At 34.4% G+C, this 25,000-nt stretch overlaps 7 non-coding genes across 7 annotated transcripts; 1 reads left to right on the top strand and 6 right to left on the bottom strand.

Annotated features, from left to right (window-relative positions):
- Window positions 1-12,367: 12,367 nt before the first annotated feature.
- Trnal-cag (transfer RNA leucine (anticodon CAG)) lies at window positions 12,368-12,451 on the bottom strand. The gene has a single exon. It is a non-coding gene; the product is annotated as a tRNA-Leu (tRNA).
- Window positions 12,452-16,065: 3,614 nt separating this feature from the next.
- Trnal-cag (transfer RNA leucine (anticodon CAG)) lies at window positions 16,066-16,153 on the bottom strand. Its single transcript has one exon. It is a non-coding gene; the product is annotated as a tRNA-Leu (tRNA).
- Window positions 16,154-17,135: 982 nt separating this feature from the next.
- Window positions 17,136-17,219, bottom strand: Trnal-cag (transfer RNA leucine (anticodon CAG)). Its single transcript has one exon. It is a non-coding gene; the product is annotated as a tRNA-Leu (tRNA).
- A 951-nt stretch (window positions 17,220-18,170) lies between these two features.
- Window positions 18,171-18,254, bottom strand: Trnal-cag (transfer RNA leucine (anticodon CAG)). The gene has a single exon. It is a non-coding gene; the product is annotated as a tRNA-Leu (tRNA).
- A 1,974-nt stretch (window positions 18,255-20,228) lies between these two features.
- On the bottom strand, window positions 20,229-20,312 carry Trnal-cag (transfer RNA leucine (anticodon CAG)). Its single transcript has one exon. It is a non-coding gene; the product is annotated as a tRNA-Leu (tRNA).
- A 617-nt stretch (window positions 20,313-20,929) lies between these two features.
- Window positions 20,930-21,013, top strand: Trnal-cag (transfer RNA leucine (anticodon CAG)). The gene has a single exon. It is a non-coding gene; the product is annotated as a tRNA-Leu (tRNA).
- Window positions 21,014-21,818: 805 nt separating this feature from the next.
- Window positions 21,819-21,902, bottom strand: Trnal-cag (transfer RNA leucine (anticodon CAG)). The gene has a single exon. It is a non-coding gene; the product is annotated as a tRNA-Leu (tRNA).
- Between the last annotated feature and the right edge of the window lie 3,098 nt (window positions 21,903-25,000).

Genomic DNA, 25,000 nt, shown 5'->3' with positions numbered 1-25,000 from the left:
ACAAATGTCCTTTAATATCTAATTCACTTTACCTCCCAAATGATATATTTTTCATATATGTACCGAAGGGGAATTTTTTAGTTGATAACAATTTCGTCCCCCCATGGATCTCGAACCACTGTCCAAGTGGACGGGGACGAAATCAGGACAGTCAGTGACGCTATCCAATCAGCCAACAGAGACGCTATAAGTTCATATCGATTCTGACCTTACAAATCACCCTCGACCTAGGTGCTTTCGTATTAGATCGATATGGAAACCCGTCTACCATGTTAGCCAATTCGAGCGTTTGACAGCACGTAGCCTTTTATTATGAATAATTATCACATCGAACCGTGATCCATTTATATATCAGTTCAAGCTACAAATGTCCTTTAATATCTAAATTCACTTTACCTCCCAAATGATATATTTTCATATATGTACCGAAGGGGAATTTTTTAGTTGATAACAATTTCGTCCCCCCATGGGATCGACCACTGTCCAAGTGGACGGGGACGAATCAGGACAGTCAGTGACGCTATCCAATCAGCCAACAGAGACGCTATAAGTTCATATCGATTCGAGCCTAGTGAAACTCTAGGTGCTTTCGTAATTAGAATCGATATGAACACCCCGTCTACCATGTTAGCCAATTCGAGCGTTTGACAGCACGTAGCCTTTTATTATGAATAATTATCACATCGAACCGTGATCCATTTATATATCGTTCAAGCTACAAATGTCCTTTAATATCTAAATTCACTTTATCCTCCCAAATGATATAATTTTCATATATGTACCGAAGGGGAATTTTTTAGTTCGATCCCATGGGGGGACGAAAATTGTTATCAACTAAAAATTCCCCTTCGGTACATATATGAAAATATATCATTTGGGAGGTAAAGTGAATTTAGATATTAAAGGACATTTGTAGCTTGAACTGATATATAAATGGATCACGGTTTCGATGTTGATAATTATTCTAACTAAAAGGCTACGTGCTGTCAACGCTCGAATTGGCTAACATGGTAGACGGGGTTCCATATCGATTCTAATTACGAAAGCACCTAGGTCGAGGGTGATTTGTAAGGTCAGAATCGATATGAACTTATAGCGTCTCTGTTGGCTGATTGGATTAGCGTCACTGACTGTCCTGATTTCGTCCCCGTCCACTTGGACGGTGGTTCGATCCCATGGGGGGACGAAATTGTTATCAACTAAAAAATTCCCCTTCGGTACATATATGAAAATATATCATTTGGGAGGTAAAGTGAATTTAGATATTAAAGGACATTTGTAGCTTGAACTGATATATAAATGGATCACGGTTCGATGTGATAATTATTCATAATAAAAGGCTACGTGCTGTCAAACGCTCGAATTGGCTAACATGGTAGACGGGGTTCCATATCGATTCTAATTACGAAAGCACCTAGGTCGAGGGTGATTTGTAAGGTCAGAATCGATATGAACTTATAGCGTCTCTGTTGGCTGATTGGATAGCGTCACTGACTGTCCTGATTTCGTCCCCGTCCACTTGGACAGTGGTTCGATCCCATGGGGGGACGAAATTGTTATCAACTAAAAAATTCCCCTTCGGTACATATATGAAAATATATCATTTGGGAGGTAAAGTGAATTTAGATATTAAAGGACATTTGTAGCTTGAATTGATATATAAATGGATCACGGTTCGATGTGATAATTATTCATATATATATATATATATATATATATTATATGTAATAGTAGCTATATTGGTTTTAGTATGCAAACAAGTATTTATGCATTTTACATACATAAGCGTATATATGAGTTACGTTTCAGTTCAGATGTGTATGTATGTATGTATGTATATATGTATATGTAAGGTACATGTGTGTGTGTGTGTGTATATAGTATATATATTATAATATATATATATATATAATATACATATATATATATATATATATATATATATATAATATACACTCATACATACTCATATATATCTCTTATGTATGTAAATTTTAATACAAAATCAATTTTATAGCATATGTAACTTTCCAGTTGAGTAAATATTGTATGAAGGGAAAAATACACCTGGAGTCCTAGAACAACTATTAGTTTCCTGCCCATTTTTCGTTATTCGCTCCTTCTTTTCATGCATTTTATCATACGTTGGTCACCTATTCACTCAATTTGAGTAGCGCATAAGCTGCCTGCGTTAGACTTTTGTCTTGAAATCTCACGAGATGGATTTCAAACACCGCTGCTTTCATTCTCCGTTAGGTTTGGGCCACTGTTCATTCAGATAGAGTTAACTTTGACCTATCATTACGGCAAGTGACCTTTTGGATCGTTTTACGAATGGCGATTTAGTTATTTTTAACTTAGCACAGAGGGATACAAAAAATATATATATTTACATTAACGGATGCCACTGTCACATAGCACAGTAGGTAGCACAGTAGGATAAAACAAAAACAAAAAGTATCGTGAACGGATACCACTGTAACCCAGCACCGTAGGATTGCATCATGGTTAGAGCTAACCCAAGAATAGATCTGGCATCATCATTACTTTTTGTATTGGATGACATTCTTGAAAGTTTCGTATGCTGTCTTGATTGCCTCTTGGGAGCACAAGTTGGACAACGCGTCCAACCTTGGTTGCACTGGATGAGGTAAGGGTTCCTGTTAGTTCCTGGGATGTTTGATTGTAACTAGTCAGAAATTTCCCTCACAACTTCTTAAAGCAGTCATAATTGTGCTAGGAAATGAGATGGAAAAAATACCGTTATTTCATGGGCGTAGTGGAGTGTTTTTAATTTAGTCACATGGAAGAAGGGTCAGGATCGAATTTATTTTTTTTTTCTCCAATAAAGTATAGAGATCAATCCTTCGAACTGTGACCATCATAGATTAAACGGATGTAGCGATCTTAGATACTTGAGCATGTGGCCCACATATAAAGACATTTTATTTATGTCCCCTGATGCCCAGGTTAGACGAAAACCGACTTTCTCTCTCTCTCTCTCTCTCTCTCTCTCTCTCTCTCTCTCTCTCTCTCTCTCACACACACACACACACACACACACACACACACACACATATATATATATATATATATATATATATATATATATAATAGTATATATATATATATATATATATATATCAAGAGCCACTAGGAAATAATGAAAACCAGCGATACCAGTGGGTCTTGATATACAATCTTCACATGTTTCTTGTGATCGTGTAAAAAAAAAAAGTATATATTTATATATATATATATATATATATATATATATATATATATATATATATATATATATATATATATATATTCTTTTATATACATGCATCTCTACATTTGTATGTTTAAACATATTACACGTAAACACATCTCACATATCTAAATCTCGTATTAAACTGCACCGGTCGCTTGTAGATATGTGAGATGCTGTTACGTGTAATATGTTTTAAACATACAAATGTAGAGATGCATGTATATAAAAGAAAAGAATATATAATATATATATATAATTAATATATATTATTATATATATATATTCTGGTCTTTGATCATTTTAGCAACATTTGCAGGTGATTCGACGTTTTATTTATATTCATAACATGTTTAGAGGTCGATTTTTCCCTCCTGGAAGAATTTTCGTTTTAATTTGGAAAGTTTTTTTTTTTTTTTTTTAATTAAAAAAAATTTTTTTAAAGAAAAATTTTTTGAATTTTTTTTTTTTCTATAGAGTTACGACTTTTCTCCGATTCATTTTCTTCGTAAAATGTTGATTAGGAGTTTATTGTTTCTAGATACTTTTTAATAACTTGAGATTAGTGCAGTTATGGCCCCTTTGGTGGGTAATAATAATAATAATAAATTAATTTGTTCATTTATCTGTTTTTCTAATAACTGATCTCTTCTTTCAGTATTCCCCATTACCTTCTGTTACTTCTCAGTAATGAACCCATATTCTTTATAAGATTGTAAGGTTGACTGTCAAATTCTGAATGTGATAATAATGATAATAATAATAATACTCTCTCTCTCTCTCTCTCTTCAACGCGACGTTTCGTCCAGATCTACAGGACATTTTCCAGCAATGACTGCTGAGGGACTGAATGGAAAATGTTCTGTAGATCTGGACGAAACGTTGCGTTGGAGAGAGAGAGAGAGAGAGAGAGAGAGAGAGAGAGAGAGAGAGAGAGAGAGAGAGAGCATTGTATAAGGAATAATAAACACTAAAATGACCCAACCGAATAATAATAATAATAATAATAGTAAAATGAAGCAATTATATTCCTTATATTTTTAAAGAAACAATTATATTCCTTATCTTTGTAATGTAATTAAATGAGAAAATAATATACATTATCTTCTTTTAATTTGCATTCTGGGACGCCAACGGACCCGTTACACCTGATCGGACCTATTTGGCAAAGGATCTGGGCTCGTTCCGGGTTTAATGCCTGAATATTAATTACTGATTAGCTAAAAAAATTGTGTAAGTGAAACGTTGATTCTTGAACGGTTCGTACATCAGCACCGTAGACAATTTTTTTAGTTGGGAAATGAGCATTTTATTTATACATTCATACACGTATATATATGTATATGAATGCATTTATATATAAATTTCTGACTCACTTGGGATCGAACCCAGGTCTCTTAAGCGCCCTTACCTTTCAATTGATGAAAGACCCGGGTTCAATCCTGATGTGAGTCTGAAATTTATTTCAATTTCACAAGAAATTGAAATTATGAAGAAAACCGCCACAAAACAATTATTATGATAATCGATCTTGCGAACGAGATTGTCTTGCCTATTTCCAAGGCTTCCTCTTCCCTGCGTCTCTCTCTCTCTCTCTCTCTCTCTCTCTCTCTTCTCTCTCTCTCTCTCCCCTTCTTCCTGGTCCTCTCTCCCTCCTCTCTTCTTCCTCATCCCTAACTGTGTCTTCCTGAGCAAGGACATCGTGGGACGCAGAAGACAGAACATCAGATAGATATAAATGGCTGGATTATGTCTCGTCGGGTGGTAAGCCTTTTTGGGGTTTCTCTCTCTCTCTCTCTCTCTCTCTCTCTCTCTCTCTCTCTCTCTCTCTCTCTCTCCAAGGACCTTGTCTTGCCTTGTGCTTTTAGTTGCTTTTAAATATGATTGTTGTTGTTGTTTTTTTTTTTTTTTTTGATAATGCTAAGGGTTTTTTTTATTGAAGTTTATTCGGTGAAGTATGAGTGAAGTATGTGCGAGTGATCGTATATTGCTTTTAATATTTTTATAATACTAAATTTTGCTACTGTACTTTATGTGATGAATGAAATATTTGGTAGTGATCGCTGTTTGTCCACTTCTTGAAAAAAAGTTTTTTTCTGGATATCTATAATGCTAAATACTTTTACTGAATTTAATTTGTGAGGTGTTGAGTAGGCAGGGTGCGTATTCATTGATATAACATTCATGATAAAATGTAATTTGGCTTTTCATTAGAAAGAGCCGGCTAGTGAACTTATTTTCAAAATTTATAAGTTGCTTTTTTACACATTTTCTTCAAAGTATTCTCAGACCATATTTGTTACTGATATTTTCATAAATATTTGGCATTATGAACTGTCCTGCTCCTCAAAAGTAGACAAATGTAAATAGGAAGGACAGGGAAAATAAAAAAAAATGTAAGGACATACAGAACCGTTATATATCTGGGTAAGTTTTATTTTGCCGGAGTGTTGAATCATTTTTGGCCTCGAAAATCATGTCCATGTAAGGCAAGTATTGAGTTTTTTTTATACAATTTACCGTAGTTATTATTGTTATCTCTTCTTTCTGTATTTCCCTTTGCTTCCTCTTAATCCTTCCTATTAAACCCCATATTCTTTGGAAGCTTGAATTTCAAGTCAGTGGCCCCTGTGGGCTTCTTCTATATGAATAGATTTCATCTTTTTAATAATAAAAATAATAATAATAATAATAATAATATAATAATAATAATAATAATAATAATGATAATAATAATAATAATAATAATATCAAAGAGGACCATTTGGACAAAATTTATTGTGTTATAAATATTACATAACAGAATTATATTTATAAGTTAATATGGTTTATACTAGAGATTTCAATAAAGTTCCGCTTAAAAATGTCTTTGGTTGTTTTTGAGACTGTTTGTTCGTTTGCAATTCCTGATTTTACGGGAAGTTTTACAAGATATTCACGATTTTCTAGTTGATCAGTTCAGTTTCATTTGCGAAATCTCAAAATCTTAATAATTTTAAAATGCGGCTTCATCGTTCCCGTGCAGGTTTTTCTTATCTCTAATATTTTTAACTCATTCTCAATGCTAATGAAGAAGATTACACCTTGGAAGAATCGTTGTCATACCTTCTCAAAGTGTGTATATGTCGTGTAAAAAATTTTTTTTTTTATTAGAGCGTAAGAAAACACAGCTCTAATGTGGAACTTCAACGACCTTGATTTTGGCAGCTGTATACGTATGTCTGTCTCGTCTCTATAAAAACCGATATTTCACTGAAAAACCATCTCTTCCGTAAACACTCAAATTAACCATTAATTACCCTAAGGGTAGTATTTATTTACTCTCTCGTTGTAATTTAGAGCCATTACGGGACATCTGCAGAAAGGCTTTTAGTCGAAATTCACGGAAGAAAATCATCTTCGTGATTATACATCATCAGCTGATTTTGACATCTTCCTATACTCCCTTAAGGAGACAAACTCGCCTGGTATTTGGGTCACCGTTTGTGTTGACTCTGCAGCCTAGACGCATCAACCCCCCTTCCCCACATTCCATCCCTCCGCATTTCCCCTACCGTTCCCCCTTCCCTCTTAGTGCCATTCCTTTCCTGTATCCCCCCCTTCCGTGATCCCCGCTCTTCCTTCCCATGGCTTCAAACCCCCTTCGCCCCCTTGCACGATTCCCAAGTTGGGTCGTATTTGTAGCTTAAACCCCCCACCCTCTCTCTCTCTCTCTCTCTCTCTCTCTCTCTCTCTCTCTCTCTCTCTCTCTCGTGTGTTTGCAAATTTCATTGGAGAAATTAGGAAACTTCGCTGCATGCTAAGGAGTTCTTGGAAAACTAGGTTATGTTTGACGTATCCTCATACTTTTCTTCTGTTGCTGAAATGTTAGTTGTTTTTTTTTTCCACTTATAAACGCACACATCTGTACACAGGCTGACCGTTTCCTGATGCAGGTGCTGCCTTTTGAAGATATCGATAATATTACCTAAGAAATGAGCCCCGGGTGACAGCACTGCTTGAACTATTCCAGCAACGTTAATTGGCTTTGTCTATCGATATTATCAGGATTTTGTGAAGCTAACAATTTTTCTGATATTTTTTTTTCTCTTGGAGTTTTACCATTATATTTTTTATAGCCAGTGTTTCTGAGACAAGTGTCATTATTATTATTATTATTATTATTATTATTATTATTATTATTATTATTATTATTATTATTATTATTATTATTATTATTATTATTATTATAAGCAACAGAAGGTAAAGGGAAATACAGTAAGAAGAGATCACTTCTTAAAAAAGTCAAAATGAATTGACAAATTAATGAATAAATAGATACAAATATAAGTAAATGATTCAATCAATCGGCAACCAAGGTGTTTGACCAACACAAGGCACCACAACCTCGGGTTTTCGATTATCAAGAGGAAAATCAAGAACAAAGTCCCCCACATCTGCCCATTAGGAAATTCAGATGACCATGTTAGGTGATGTGTGCTGAGAATCTGTCAAGGAAGAGGTAATATTAGAGGGTGGTCAGGATCTTCTAAAGTTCAAGAATTTTTTGCTGTAGCAGCTTAGGGTATTTGAAGTAACAAGGCGTGATCCGACCTCCAGCTTACTTGAGGACCACGTGCAAGATTTTCCCCTCACGAATAAGTTGTAGGTACAGATTGTATTCCGAACTTTTAACTTAAATTAAAACTTCCTAAAATCTACGGTCAAATGGAACCTTGTTTCACCAACGAAAATGAAAAGAAATACGTTATTTTTTATTGTAAATAATTTTTATGTACTATTTAACATGCACATTATTTGTTTTTTAGATTTTCATTCTAATAAAATAATCATAAATATCCTATCCTAAAATTCCTGTATCTTTAAACTCAATGCAAAACGCCTTTTTAGGCTCTTCCGTAGACCTTTCCTCACCTTATTGTTAAGAGAGGGTGGCAAGTAAAAACTAAGAAGGATCATTTAAATGGAGGTACAGTAAAAGGAACGAAAGGGTTGCAACTGCGGCCGAAAGTGCACTGATGGACTATCCCCCTTACGGGGAAAAAGTAAGGAAATGATAAGAGGAATTGGGTGTCTAGTTAAAGGTAGTTTGTTGGTTATTGTGAAGGCTTGATCGTTTGTTTCATCGTGCTTGCAATAGTAAAGAACGGGACCTCTTATTCCCTCCCACGAGTTGGATAGAGTGGAGGAGGTTGGGCAAAGAGTGTGTGGCGCCAGATAAATTTTAATCAGTCAGCAAGAACATGGTTAAGTGTGGTTAAGTGACAGAGAAACAGGATAACAGATGACTTTCTGGAAGTAAAATTTAACCAAGCTTTTTTATATAATGTGAAAATGCTGAAAATACTAATTTTATTGAAAAATATTTTTAAAATTCTCCCAGAATGGTAGGGAGTCGTAGGTTAGGTTCTCTAAAAAAAATAAATTCTCCAAAAATATTAGAAAGTCGTAGATTAGGTTCTCAAAAACAGAAAAAAAACATTCTCCAAAAATATTAGGAAGTCTTAGTTTATGGTTCTCAAAAACAGAACAAAAACATTCTCCAAAAATATTAGAAAGTCTTAGTTTATGTTCTCTAAAAGAGTTTTTGCTAAGGAAATATACTATAGGAGACTGTTTATACGAAATTTATTTTTTAATACTGATTTTATTCCCATTGCCTGGCCGTGTTTACTAACTCTTCACTGATCTCCCCAGTGTCTGTCTCACTGGTCACGTCTACGCTTCACCCCGAGGTCATTTTGCAAATCTTAGCTTAACCTTTACTATTCCATCAATTCTGTAATATTAGAGGGTATAATTTAGTCTTCACAACACGAAGACATATTTTGGAATTATTGCTGCTGATTTGTGTTTCGTTTTATTTTAATTTAGTTAGATTTTTCCTTTTTCTCATAACGACGAACAAACGCACTTAAGAGATTTTTACTCATTATTATTATACCTTCGTGTCGGCAGGTTTCAAATTGTGACAGAAATGTTATCCATTTTATGGCCTGATAGGCATCCAATTATCTGGTTTTTCAAATAAGCACACCTCCAGTTTGAACCTGCATAATTATAAGTCATTTTCCCTGGCACTGTTAATAAGCCCTTATTTTCTTCCTTCTGAAAAGGAATACTTTTCAATACATATGCCGTGCCAACTCATACGTGGAGTATTGATTGCATGGCTGAAGTGATTAAGTGCTGTGTATGCGCGCGCGCGTAATCTCATGTACACACACACACACACACACACACACAGGTTGTATCAAATTCCGATACATCTTTGGTGCCTTAAAACTCCTGTCACGCGTAAAAATATTGAATGATTAGGACTTTGCAAAAGGTTTTGGCCTTGGCCTAATATACTTTTGCCCAGGTGAAGTGAAGTATGTTCTTGAGAGAGAGAGAGAGAGAGAGAGAGAGAGAGAGAGAGAGTAGGTAATGTCTTTGGAAAAACCCTTGTTGTATTTCGTGCTTGCAAATAATCAGTTCTGCTTATATTTGATAAATGTAAGTGAGGAGGAGATATTTAATTCATAAGAAGGTATAATAATTCTCTCTCTCTCTCTCTCTCTCTCTCTCTCTCTCTCTCTCTCTCTCTCTCTCTCTCTCTCTCTCTCTCTCTCTCTCTCTCTCTCTGCGTGACAAGTGATACTGAATGAAATATCGTAAGCAAACCGTGTCAAGGATTTATGGAAGGACGCTATATAAAATATGTGGCAAATGTGAGAGAGAGCGAGAGATAAAACCAGCTTGACTTTGTGGTGCAGTTTATTTCAATTTTTTGTCTCCGTATTTCCTTCATAATCTGAGTGAGCTAAAACCGTTTAAAATTCTTCGTTGTTATCCGTTTTCTTGATGTCCGCTCCTCACGGCACCAGGGTCTGGGTGACCTCTTTTGTGCAAGGTCACCCGTGGGATTATTCATGTATGCAAGGTCATCAGGTGCATAAGGACGGGGATGAGGTATGAGGTCCCGTGCGTTTGATCCGCCCTTGTCTTCCTCTTTAGTTGACGACTTTAGAAACATCTTAACTAAATAGTTTTCCACTAAAGGAAATCAGACAGGGGTTGGAGTAAAGGTAGGATAAGTAAGACTTATAATGATTTTAGAGCGCTTTTTTATTTTTGTTTAGAAAATATAATTCATCTTTTTAAGTATTGTCATTTACTTAATTTTTCACATTTACTTAATATCTCACAATGTTCGTTCACTTCTGATTGTCATTTACTTCATTATTTACAGTCTTCGTTCACTTCTGAGGAAGAGACCAAAAACGATCATATGAGGAAAAACGTAAGAAAATGAAGGAAAGAGACAAGGGCGTAAATAGATAAAAGAACACGAAGTTAATATTGTGGCATTTTTATTCTTATTGTCGATTATATTTAGTTTGACATAGTGTGGAAAAAACCAAAAATTATATGTGAAGACACGTAACAGAATGAAAGGGCCAACATTGGGAATAAATAATAAAACAAAAAGTTAATTGTGAAAAAAATACTTTTATCATTGTTGCTTTGGAAACGGCCCTTAAAAGTAATGCTCCTCCAAATAAGTCAAATATAGCATGAGTATCATTAGAGTTGATATTTTAATTAACGGAAACGTATCGAGCATATGAAAATTTTAAATTTAATTCCTTTAGATATTAGCCTTCAGTCCAGCCAAAATGAGATTCTGACGACTTCGAACGTGGAGCTTCAATGTGCTTCCAAGAAGGGCAGTATCAGTGACTGTCTGGCTTGTTATAAAAGGCGTGGCCGATAAAACGGTTTAGTAAAAGGATATAAAAGGCGTGGCGAATAAAACGATTAGTGAAAGGATATAAAAGGCGTGGCGAATAAAACGGTTTAGTGAAAGGATATAAAAGGCGTGGCGGAGAAAACGGTTTAATAAAAGGATATAAAAGGCGTGGCGAATAAAATGGTTTAGTAAAAGGATATAAAAGGCATAGCGAATAAAACAGTGTAGTAAAAGGATATAAAAGGCATGGCAGATAAAACGGTTTAGTAAAAGGATATAAAAGGCGTGGCGAATAAAACAGTTTAGTAAAAGGATATAAAAGGCGTGGCAGATAAAACGGTTTAGTTAAAGGATATAAAAGGCGTGGTGAATAAAACGGTTTAGTAAAAGGATATAAAAGGCATGGCAGATAAAACGGTTTAGTAAAAGGATATAAAAGGCGTGGCGAATAAAACGGTTTAGTAAAAGGATATAAAAGGCGTGGCAGATAAAACTGTTTAGTAAAAGGATATAAAAGGCGTGGCGAATAAAACCGTTTAGTAAAAGGATATAAAAGGAGTGGCAGATAAAACGGTTTAGTAAAAGGATATAAATGGCATGCCGAATGAAACGGTTTAGTAAAAGGATATAAAAGGCGTGGCGAATAAAACGGTTTAGTAAAGGGATATAAAAGGCATGGCAGATAAAACGGTTTAGTAAAAGGATATAAAAGGCCTGGCAGATAAAACGGTTTAGTAAAAGGATATAAAAGGCCTGGCAGATAAAACGGTTTAGTAAAAGGATATAAAAGGCATGGCAGATAAAATGGTTTAGTAAAAGGATATAAAAGGCATGGCGAATAAAACGGTTTAGTAAAAGGATATAAAAGGCATGGCAGATAAAACGGTTTAGTAAAAGGATATAAAAGGCGTGGCAGATAAAACGGTTTAGTAAAAGGATATAAAAGGCGTGGCAGATAAAACGGTTTAGTAAAAGGATATAAAAGGCATGGCGAATAAAACAGTTTAGTAAAAGGATAGAAAAGGCGTGGCAGATAAAACAGTTTAGTAAAAGGATATAAAAGGCATGGCGGATAAAACGGTTTAGTAAAAGGATATAAAAGGTGAGGCGAATAAAACGGTTTAGTAAAAGGATGTTTCAGTGGGTAAGTGGAAAGACATTAGGGAGGCGTAAAATGAGTAAAGCTTATTAAGATATATTGATTCTCACTCGTATTACAATTTCGGTCAATGTAAATAATACACGAATTCGTCTGGGAGATGAACCAAAGGCTTCTGTCTGTGTATACAAATTGAAGTTGTACAGGTTACCCATATGGTTTTGCATATTTATTCCCCTCATTTTAAACTCTGCACTCGAGTTCAAACCTGAAAATGTTCTGTCAGGAGTGGGATTCGAACCCACGCCCGGAAGACCGGACTGCGACCTGAACGCAGCGCCTTGGACCGCTCGGCCATCCTGACTTGAGAGATGCGCGTCGCCTGACCAACTGAACGCGACCGTAAACTAGAAACCTGATCATTTGAGTGTTGTTTTGGAGTTCAGTGACCTATTGTCATTGAGTCGATTTGTGAGCTGTGAGTGAATGTCTGAATGCATATTTTTAACTGATGTTTTGGCACGCAGGTAAGTCGTTGCGCTTAATGGTACATACATCGATATTCAGTCGAATAGCTTGGGGAACGAATTTTTGTGTGCTTTACTTGCAAGAGATCTCTTACGAGATAAATACTTTGTGCTTTGAGGAGTTTGCAATTGAACATCGGCAGCTTAGTGCTAAGCCGTCGGACTTGGAGCAAAGGCCGGTGTATTTTTTCATCAGTTATCTACTACTTTAGTTTGGTAATCAGATGTTGAGAAGTTCCCGATATATATATGCCACCTGCGTGACCTCATTTCGACTGCATTTTATGAACGAGACCTGAATTGGAATGACGAATGTTTGAAAAGAAATTCGTTTCAGTATTGACATCAAGCCAGACGCACATTTATGTAGCTTTTAAACCTTAAATTTGTGCTTTAATCTAAAAGCGCTGTAAATGTGAAATACTGATTTCAGTTTTGGCAAGTATTTTTTTGTTATTTGGCATTTTTGTATATTTGGCATGTTTGTATATGTTTGATTAAGGTTAAGTGTGTAAAAAGACAAGCTAATGTTTTTTTTTTAACACCAGTAATGACACTCACTGCTCAGTTATTAGAAATGAGCATACATTATAAATGATAATTCTTTTTATTTTACTTCCTTAAACTATGAACGCAAATACTGTCTATTCTCGCCATATAACAAACGTATTGTACAGGCACTTGCTTTTCTAAGCAAGAAAGGTAATTAAGAAGAAGTGAAAGATTTGAGGGCAAGCAGTTGCACTTTTCAACAAGAAATGGGACTTGGTTAGTACTTACGGAGTTAGAATTAACATTAACCAGTTAGTAAGGGGATAGTCCCGTCGGTGCACTTCATGCGGTGCACTGTAGGCATTACTCAAGGTTAAGGTTGTTTGCATCGGGCCTTCGCCCCCTAGCTGCAACCCTTTTGTTCGTTTTACTGTACCTCCTTTCATATTCTCTTTCTTCCACCTTACTTTCCACCCTCTTTTAACAATTGATTCATAGTGCAGCTGCAAGGTTTTCCCCGTTACAATTTTCAAACCTTTTACTGCCAATTTGCGTTTCAACGCTGTCATTAGGTCCCGGTGCTTGGCCAAAGCCTTTAGCCAAAATTCTATGTTAAATTCAATTAATGTTACTCTAAACCGCACCAGATTCCAGCCTCGATTACCCCTCGGGAGAACTAGTTCGGATCAGACAGAATGATTTAGTCTAGTGTGAAAGCATCTAGAAATCGTGGTCAGATTAAAATAGACTTTTGGTCGGGCAGGAAGGCGTCTCGCGATTCTTGGATGTACGTTAGAAACAGAAAGAGTGTCCACTTAAGTTAGTAGAAATTCTTTGAGCATGATTGTAGATATGAGATTGATTCATTCTCTTGAATAAATGAAATACTTGCAATAGCAAGGGCGTCAAATCTTACTGTTTAGCTCCTTGTTGAACTATGAACGTTTATGTGTATATATATATATATATATATAATATATATATATATATATATAATATATATATATATATATATATATATGACTGGTAAAAATGTTCTGTAACAACAGAATTCCATCTAATAAAAGGAGCCCATAAAAACACCAAAATGTATAGAGAAAAGTACTATATTTCAGAGACTGCTGTCTCTCTCTTCAGGTATATGAATGAGAAAAGTTTACAGAAAAGGTGGTATTTATACCAAGAGATTCGTCCACAAGTAAGCCAATTTAGGTCACCCCCGCTGATAATCTTCCTTTAATCTTCTTAAGCAGCGTTGGTTGAATGAACACTGCGTCGACGATATCTGATATCCAATTCCCTTTTGAGATGTTCATTACCTGCTTCTTCGGCCTTAATTAGAGAACAGGTAATGACATCTCAAAAGGGAATTGGATATCAGATATCGTCGACGCAGTGTTCATTCAACCAACGCTTAAGAAGATTAAAGGAAGATTATCAGCGGGGGTGACCTAAATTGGCTTAACTTGTGGACGAATCTCTTGGTATAAATACCACCTTTTCTGTAAACTTTTCTCATTCATATACCTGAAGAGAGAGACAGCAGTCTCTGAAATATAGTACTTTTCTCTCTACATTTTGGTGTTTTTATGGGCTCCTTTTTTTATTTTAGATATATATGTATATATATATATATATATATATATATATATATATATATATATATATTATATATATATAAAATTAGATATAGATGTAATTTATGATGTTTCTGGAGTCTATAAGAAAAAATGGAGAGGGACATTGATAAATACCCCATTTTATTTATGTATGTATTTATTTTATTTTATTTGTTTATTTTTTTTAGCAAGATGTCATTTTTTCCAGCAATATAAAGTGATTATTTTTCAGTCGTCTCGAAACGTTACCTTTGATGTCTGAACTTTTCGATTTATTATTTCAACTTTAATTTGCGTAGCTCCTACTCATTACTTTGTAGAATCAGTCTGCATCGTATACCTATTATATGAATTATCATACCTATTATAAAAATTATCAAACCTGTAATTTAAAGTTTCCCACTCATTACAAAATTTACCAAACCTACTACATAAAGTATCATAACTATTATAAACTTAACAAGTCTGCAATATAAATGACCCTACCTATTATAAAAAAAATTATGATGCTTGTTATAGAAATTATCATGCTTATGAAAATTATACGTCAAATTAGCCCAACAAAACCTGTTATATATATAAAGTATCATACCTATCATCAAAATGATCATACCTTTTATATGAATTTCCATACCAAATATAATGAAAGTAATAACTGTCACACTCCGGAGAATAGACTGTAGTCTGAACTGAGAATCGTGGGCCACTTGGCATTGGCAGTTAAGTATATTTAGCTCCACCGAAAAGTTCAGTGAGGTTATATTGTCTCCCACGTTTGTCTGTCGGGTTTTTTATTTATTTTATTTTTATTTATTTATTTGTTTGTTTTGCGAGATGTCTCAGTAAGCTTATAAACAGATTTTAATCAAGTTTTAAGAACATTTGAGGTAGATATCGATGAATTTGCAGTTACTCGATATTTTTTTCCATTGTTTATACTTTATTTGTATACTAATGTGGTAGGGTCTTACTCCCCTGCAACCTTCTTCCTAACCAATCGAAAATGGAAAGATTAAGATATTTCAATTACTATTTTAGTTTTTAATGTTTTCTGTGCTTTAGTTTAATAATTATTGATTTATGCATCATTCCTTGTTTTCTTTCAACTATTTCGGCGTGTATTGGTTAATGGATAAAATACTTCATTATGGTCAACCTTTTGTAGCTCATTTAACTTCAGAGTTGATTTATGTTTATTGCAATCACGACTTGAAACTGAAATCTGCCATACACTAAACATTTCTTCCCTCTCCGTTGAATAGTTTTCACACGCACAATTATTGTCGTATACATTGTGAAAACCTCTTGTCAGGAGTCGGATTCGAACTGTGAAAACTTCTTGTCAGGAGTGGGATTCGAACCCACGCCCGGAAGACCGGACTGCGACCTGAACGCAGGCAGCGCCTTGGACCGCTCGGCCATCCTGACCTGATTTATTAGGTTGCCTAACATAATCAGGTGTTCTTTTTTTTTATTCTTAAATCTGTCTCGTAAATATATGTAATTTTCCATAGACAGTCATGATTTACGTAGTTCTTAATTATTATATAACTTAATTATTGTATAATAAGCTTTTTCTGTGACCTTAATCATTTTAATTTTGTCATCCATTGTTGGTAGATGATTGCAAAGTTTGCAATTATTCTAAAAAACAAAGGTTCACAATTGAGAGTAGCCTACAATCCAGTCCAGATTCGGATCAGTATCTGAGTCCTCTGTAATTAAACTAAAGTCATTTAACTAATGAGCCCAGTATTATCCTTTGCAGCAATTGCTGTCATTCTCATGAATTTTTTTTTTTTTTTTTACACACATTTTCATATTCATTACTTTTAAAACGTTACTTCTCCACAAAATTCTGTCTGCTTTTATTCTGAACAAACTGTTCTTATCCTCTCGTTGTGTTGCTAAATCTTTATGTATCAATAACAAGAGGTTTCGTTTTCGTAAATGTGGAAGTAATGGTACAAAAGAGTTATTGATATAATATTAATACTTGCTACTCCTTATTTTTAGTCCTTTTTTTCTTCTAATTATCGTTTTCTGTGTAAAGATTCAAGTCAGATGTGCGTGAAGAAGCCGATAAAATGAATATCCTTTATAATTATTATTGTTTTATCACCCAATCAGCATACACACTGCAGAAGTTCATTATGCTTAAATAATTTTATTTATTTGTCCAGTATTCAGTTGTATCGGGACTGAAATAATACACCTTATAATACTCGTACAATCATTTCGATATGTATCTGGAGTTTTCAATATTCAGCTGTATGCAATTGTACAGATCGAAATAATGCACCCTTATATGTAATTATCATATAAAGACTGATGCAATGTACCTGCATGGGTCATGCCCATGAAAATCTGATGCAATGTACCTGCATGGGTCATGCCCATGAAAATCATCTGTCAGGAGTGGGATTCGAACCCACGCCCGGAAGACCGGACTGCGACCTGAACGCAGCGCCTTGGACCGCTCGGCCATCCTGACCTGATTTTTTAGGTTGCCTAACATAATCAGGTGTTCTTTTTTTTATTCTTAAATCTATGTTATTTATGTTATTTTCCATAGACAGTCATGGTTTAATGAGTTCTTAATTATTGTATAATAAGCTTTTTCTGTGACCTTACTCATTTTAATGTGTCATGTGTTGTCGATAGATAATTGCAAAGGTTTAAAATTATTTAAAAAGAAAACAAGAGTTCACAAGTAGCAGGACAATCCAGTCCAGGTTCGGATCAGTATTTGAGTCTTCTGTAAGTAAACTTAGGTCATTTAACTAATGTACCCAGTATTATAATTTGCAGCAATTGCATTCATTCTCATTAACTTTTTTTTTTTTTTTTTTACATATTTTCATATTCATTATTTTTAAAACGTTACTTCTCCACTAAATTCTGTCTGCTTTTATTCTGAACAAACTGTTCTTTTCCTCTCGTTGTGTTGCTAAATCTTTATCTTTGTATGATGTATCAATAACAAGAGGTTTTATTTTTCGTGAATGTGGAAGTAATGGTACAAAAGAGTTATTGATATAATATTAATACTTGCTACTCCTTATTTATAAAGTCGTTTTTTCTTCTAATTATAATTTTCTGTGTAAAGATTCAAGTCATAGATGTGCATGAAGAAGCCGATAAAATGGAGATCCTTTATAATTATTATTTTATCACCCAATCAGCATACACACTGCAGAAGTTCATTACGCTTAAATAATTTTATTTGTTTGTCCAGTATTCGGTTGTATCTTATTGTATTGGGACTGAAATAATACACCTTATAATACTCGTGCAATCATTTCATATGTATCTGGAGTTTTCAATATTCAGCTGTATGCGGTGATATCTTATTGTACAGATCGAAATAATGCACCCTTATATGTAATTATCATATGAAGACTGATGCAATGTACCTGCATGGGTCATGCCCATGAAAATCATCTGTCAGGAGTGGGATTCGAACCCACGCCCGGAAGACCGGACTGCGACCTGAACGCAGCGCCTTGGACCGCTCGGCCATCCTGACCTGATATCTTAGGTTGCCTAACATAATCAGGTGTTCTTTTTTTTTTATTCTTAAATCCGTCTCTTAAATTTATGTCATTTTCCATAGACAGTCATGGTTTAATGATTTCTTAATTATTATATAATAAGCTTTTTCTGTGACCTTACTCATTTTAATGTGTCATGTGTTGTCGATAGATAATTGCAAAGGTTTAAAATTATTTAAAAAGAAAACAAGAGTTCACAAGTAGCAGGACAATCCAGTCCAGGTTCGGATCAGTATTTGAGTCTTCTGTAAGTAAACTTAAGTCATTTAACTAATGTACCCAGTGTTATCATTTGCAGCAATTGCATTCATTCTCATTAACTTTTTTTTTTTTTTTTACATATTTTCATATTCATTACTTTGAAAACGTTACTTCTCCACAAAATTCTGTCTGCTTTTATTCTGAACAAACTGTTCTTTTCCTCTCGTTGTGTTGCTAAATCTTTATCTTTGTATGATGTATCAATAACAAGAGGTTTCGTTTTCGTAAATGTGGAAGTAATGGTACAAAAGAGTTATTGATATAATATTAATACTTGTTACTCCTTATTTATAGTCCTTTTTTCTTCTAATTATCGTTTTCTGTGTAAAGATTCATGTCATAGATGTGCATGAAGAAGCCGATAAAATGAAGATCCTTTATAATTATTATTGTTTTATCACCCAATCAGCACACACACAGCAGAAGTTCATTACACTTAAAAATTTTTATTTGTTTGTCCAGTATTCAGTTGTATCTTATTGTATTGGGACTGAAATAATACACCTTATAATACTCGTACAATAATTTCATATGTATCTGGAGTTTTCAATATTCAGCTGTATGCAGTGATATCTTATTGTACAGATTGAAATAATGCACCCTTATATGTAATTATCATATGAAGACTGGTGCAATTTACCTGCATGGGTCATGCCCATGAAAATCATCTGTCAGGACCTGAACGCAGCGCCTTGGACCGCTCGGCCATCCTGACCTGATTTCTTAGGTTGCCTAACATAATCAGCTTTATATATATATATATATATATATATATATATATATATATATATATATATATAATTAATGAATGTCCCATAAACTTTGTTTTTTTAAAGACATTTATGACCTGAAGAGTACATAATTCTTATTTCATTCTTTTCTTCTGTGATATTATTGATAGTAATTTGTCCTTGCAGCTGTTAAGTGATTATAAAGGTTCAAAATGATTAATAATGTCTAAATGTATGATGACAATACAGTTATGCTTATGATCATTGATTAAATGCCCTATAAATATACTTCCAGTTATTTTTTAAATAAACTTAGTCAGTTTGTCATCTTACTCAATATTATTGTTGTTCACAGATTGTATTTTTTCTTAAGAATGATTTTTTTTATGTATTTTATTTTCTGTTACTCTAAAAAAAAAATGCTACCTTCGCTCTAAATTCTGTCATGTTTTGTTAAGAACATACTCCCCTTATTTTGTTAGCGTTGGGTTGTAAATCTTTATATATGTATGATGTATTAATGGAGAAAAATGCGTCGCTGTTTTAATTTGGTATAATGTTCGTGCTGTTGACTCCTTTTATATATTAGTTTAAATTTATTTTTTTTATTGTGTCCATGTAAAAATATGATATAAATGCACATAGATTTAATTATGTTTATTTCATTTAATTCTTTTTTCATTCTCTTTGTAAAAAAAAATGTCACATGTACATAGATTTAACTTTGCACATTATAATTTTCTCTATGATTTTCCATGTAAAATCTTGACTGATATACATTGATTTATTGTTGATACCACATAGGTACTGTACGATCTTGTCATTATTGTGCGAACTCTTATTCTTTCATGAGCGTGTCCACTTTTTATGTATTATTTTTTGAGGTGTTCATTTGTATGCACAGATAAGCAGCGAAGCAAGATGCCTATACTGGGAATCATTATCTAGAAAATCATGTGTCAGGAGTGGGATTCGAACCCACGCCCGGAAGACCGGACTGCGACCTGAACGCAGCGCCTTGGACCGCTCGGCCATCCTGACCTGATGAATGAAATTTAAATCTGTTCCAGAAATTTCTGTTATCTTCAGTAGACATCATTTGAGGAGTACATGATTTTTTTCCATTCTAACCTATTAAATGTAATTTGTCTTGCATTGTCGAATTATTGATTACAAAAGTTCAGAGTGATTAATAATATTCATATGTATGATGGCAATACAGCTCAGTTTCTGACATTAATTAAGTCCCCTGTAAATGAACGTACAGTAATTTTCTAATAAACTTACAGTGAGTTCATCATCTTACTCAATATTATTGTTTTCACAGGTTTTATTTATTGTTAAGAATGATTTTTTAATGCCTTTTCATGTTATTCTGAAAATCTTCGTTTTTGTATGATGTATTAAGGACGAGACGTGTCGTTTGTTTAAATTACGTTTTGGTCAAATTCTTACCTTTTACCTCTACACCTTTCTGATATTTTGTATATATCAACAATTAATAATGAATATCTAATAAACACTAAAATCACTTACGGAAAAATTACATACAATTACATTATCGATATATATATAATATAATATATATATATATAATATATATATATATGTTGTTAATATCAACAAGTCAGGATGGCCGAGCGGGTTATATTCTACAAGTCAGGATGGCCGAGCGGTCCAAGGCGCTGCGTTCAGGTCGCAGTCCGGTCTTCCGGGCGTGGGTTCGAATCCCACTCCTGACAGTCGATTTTCAAGATAATAACTACAAATAAAGGCATCTTGCATCAGTGCATACAAATTAACACTTCATAAGGATAATTCATGAAAAGTGGGAAGGAAACCCTAATGAAAAAGAATAGTGTTCATATGATAATGACAAGATTGTAAAATAATTACCGGATATCAACAATACATCACCGAAACTCTGTGTATTATTAAAGATTTTACAAGGAAAATTATAAAGTTAATGGTAGTTTACTGCATTAAATCTATGTACATTTGACATTTTTACAGTGAAAATGAAAAAAAAATTAAATGAAATATACAAAATTAAATTTATATGCATTAATGTAATATTTTTACCCAGAAACAATTAAAAAAATCTATTAATATATATATATATATATATATAATATATAATATATATATATATATATATGAACATTGGTGTAATGTTCATATATGTATATTAATGTATTTTTTTTATTGTTTGTGTAAAAATATTACATAAATGCGCATAGGTTTAATTTTGTATATTTGATTAAATTCTTTTTCATTTTTCTTGTAAAAAATGTCAAATGTACATAGATTTAATGCAGTATGCTACAATTAACTTTATAATTTTCCTTGTAAAAACTTTAATAATACACAGAGATTCAGTGATGTATTGTTGATACCCGGTAATTATTTTACAATGTTGTCGTTATCATAGGAACTATTATTCTTTCATTAGGGTTTCCACTTTCCACGAATTATCTTTACGAAGTGCTATTTTGTATGCACTGATGCAAGATGCCTTTATTTGTAGTTATTATCTTGAAAATCATCTGTCAGGAGTGGGATTCGAACCCACGCCCGGAAGACCGGACTGCGACCTGAACGCAGCGCCTTGGACCGCTCGGCCATCCTGACTTGCTGAAAGTAACAACATATATATATATATATATATATTATATTATATATATATATATATTATATTTCGTCTGTGATTTAAAGTTATTTTTAATACTTGACAAATTTATTGTTGGAAATTCGGCCTATCATCTCTGGAGTATTGTCAGTTTCTCCTTCAATTAAATTAAAAAAAAAAAAAGCTATTCCAAATACAACTACGGAGCTATTTTGAACACTTTACTTATTTATTGTGGGAAATTCAGCATATTTTTCTTATAAGTATTATCTGTCCCTCCTTAATTGAAATTTAGTTATTTCAGATACTTTAAAGGTTTTATTTGGGGGGGATTCATATTTATTAAAAATTATTCCAGAAGCTTTGGGGATTTATTTTTGGGAAATTCATAGTTATTGTATAATTATTTCAAGTACTTTAGGGATTTATTAGGGGGAAATTTATAGTTATTAAAAAGTTATTTAAAATACTTTGGAGAATTATTGGGAGAAAATTCTGTTATTAAAAATGATTTCAAATCCTTTAGGGGTTTATTAGGGGAAATTCATATTTATTAAAAAGTTATTTCAAACACTTTAAGAGATTTATTTGGGGGAGATTCATAGTTATTAATAATTATTTCAAATACTTTAGGGGTTTATCGGCGGGAAATTCATATTTTCTTCAGAGTATTATCTGCTCCTCCTTTCACGAAAATCCTCATCCAAGATATGAGGACCTGACTAAGAAAGGGAGATCTTGACTTGGAAGGCAGACAATCCATCTCGCTGAGAAACCTCTTCCGGCAAACAGGGTACGGCAGAAACCAGCAGACAGGACAGAGAGAGAGAGAGAGAGAGAGAGAGAGAGAGAGAGAGAGAGCCAGCAGCAGCAGACATGCAATTGCTTTTCACTCTGGCACGAGAAACGTTCTTTTCTAATTTCTCTTTTTGGGCTGCAAGGGGAGCTTCGGGGTCCTTATTCTTTGCTGCGGACTTCGGGAATTCACGTGATCTACAGATTTGCTTTTAATACCCTTGCCGCGCCGACGTGGAGGAGGGGAGGAGGAGGAGGAGGATCAAAGACTTCCCTCGCTTGAGCAAGCATTGCTTGAGATAGAAATTGTTGGAGACGTGAAAAAAAAAAAAAAAAAAAAAAAAGATACAAAAAAATGCACGCAAGCCACCCTCCTGTGATGTTCTTTGATCTTGTTGCAGTCTTTTAGCGAATGTTTATGCTTGGCGGGAGTGCTTGCGAAATGCTTGACTTTCGTTTGAAATTAATCGTCTTCCACGCCGTTTAGCTCTGAAGTTGTGTCGCCTTTATGCCCTTGAATTAAGGAAGTTCATTTTATCAAGGTTGCTTTTCACTTTTATTACGCAAATCTCTTTTAATCTACCGCAAGCATTTCCCAGACAGTGGGATTTGCAAGCCGGTGTCATTTGTACCACTGTTTCTATGTTGTCGTTTATGAATTGTTAAAGAAGGAGCTTCCCAGTGACAAAGGAGACTTCGGACAAAGAAACTTGAGAATGATAGGCTACACTGATTCATCTTATGAAAGACATAAAAAAACCAATGTTTTGAACTTTCCGTTATTTTTTATTTTTTCCTCGTTTCTATACTTTGTTTACACAATAGACTATTTTTACAGGGATGTAAGCATTATTTTTTTACTTTTATCTTTTGCACGTAAATAGAATTTATGATGAATTATTTTATTTCATTTACTTTTTAAGAGTTATGTCAGTTGGCAATGTCAAAAGGTCAAACCACCAGTGAGTGACTCAGTGTGTCTCTGATCTGAACTCTATTCATTTGAAGGAAAGAAATTGCGAGGTTTTTATATGGTTATCGCCTTCATCGTTAGACAAACAATGATGTCACTGTCAAGCATTTAATTGGAGGAGTCATGCAATATTTGTTCGCTCGTTAGAATTGAGATAGCATTCATTATTTTTTTTTTTATTTAACTCCATTAGGTGTTTGAAAGTGATGCCTTAATAGTATTATTATTATTGATGTTGTTGTTGTTGTTTGATCGCCTCAGGGACGTCGAGGAAGGGCATGGTCCCCTCGGAGCATACTGCAGGAGAAACTGAGGATGAATGAAACCTCGAAGGAACGCCGTAAAGTTTCGAGGTCCTCCTCTGTATCTACTTTGACGAATGTAACGTCAGTGTAACGCTAATAAGTTTGTAAAGACCCCACCCAGGGGGAAACCCATCGGAACTTCGTAACCCTGCGTGTATAAGTAGCAACTATGTATGAATGTCACCTATGAAGGGTTGCTTCTAAAATATCCTGGAGCAACTATGAACGTTACCTATAGATGTTGCTACAATATCAAGTAGTAATTGAACGTAACCTATGGAGGGTTGTTTCTAAAATACCCAGTAGCAACTATGAACGTAACCTATGGATGGTTACTTCTAGAATACCCAGTAGCAACTATGAACGTAACCTGTGGATGGTTCCTTCTAAAATATCAAGTAGCAACTATGAACGTAACTTATGGAGGGTTGCATCTAATGAACGTAACCTGTGGATGGTTGCTTATAGAATACCCAGTAGCAACTATGCACGTTACCTGTGGAGGGTTGCTTCTAAAATATCAGGTAACAACTATGAATGTAACCTATGGAGGGTTGCTTCTAAAATATCAGGTAGCAACTATGAATGTAACCTATGGAGGGTTGCTTATAGAATACCCAGGACAAACTATGAACGTAACCTGTGGAGTGTTGCTTCTAAAATACCCAGTTCCGGCGTCGTGTTTTCCCTACGTTCTTGGGAAGTAAGTCGTCTCGTGCGTACTTCGCAAGTCCAAGGATGCGTCAATACCGTCATCGCATCCTTATTGGGGGAATCCTTGAGGGCTCGCAGGAAGTCAGCAGACTTGCTGTATAGTAGGTCTGTCAAGGATATGGGTGTTTGATCATTCACTGCGTCGTATAACCGGGGTGGCACATCAGAATGGGAATCTGAACTGATGATAGGTATAGGGAGGGTTAACTAGGTCGGCCCACCCGCAACAGTATAGATGTTAATTTTTATTTTTGTGACCTCGAATTTTTTTTCGTTGGGCTTAAGAATCATATCAACTCATCAGTTGTTCCAG

The sequence above is a fragment of the Macrobrachium nipponense genome, chromosome 39, assembly GCF_015104395.2.
Source record: "Macrobrachium nipponense isolate FS-2020 chromosome 39, ASM1510439v2, whole genome shotgun sequence".
In the NCBI taxonomy this organism is placed as follows: Eukaryota; Metazoa; Arthropoda; class Malacostraca; order Decapoda; family Palaemonidae; genus Macrobrachium; species Macrobrachium nipponense.
This window is presented reverse-complemented; position numbering and strand designations above follow the sequence as displayed.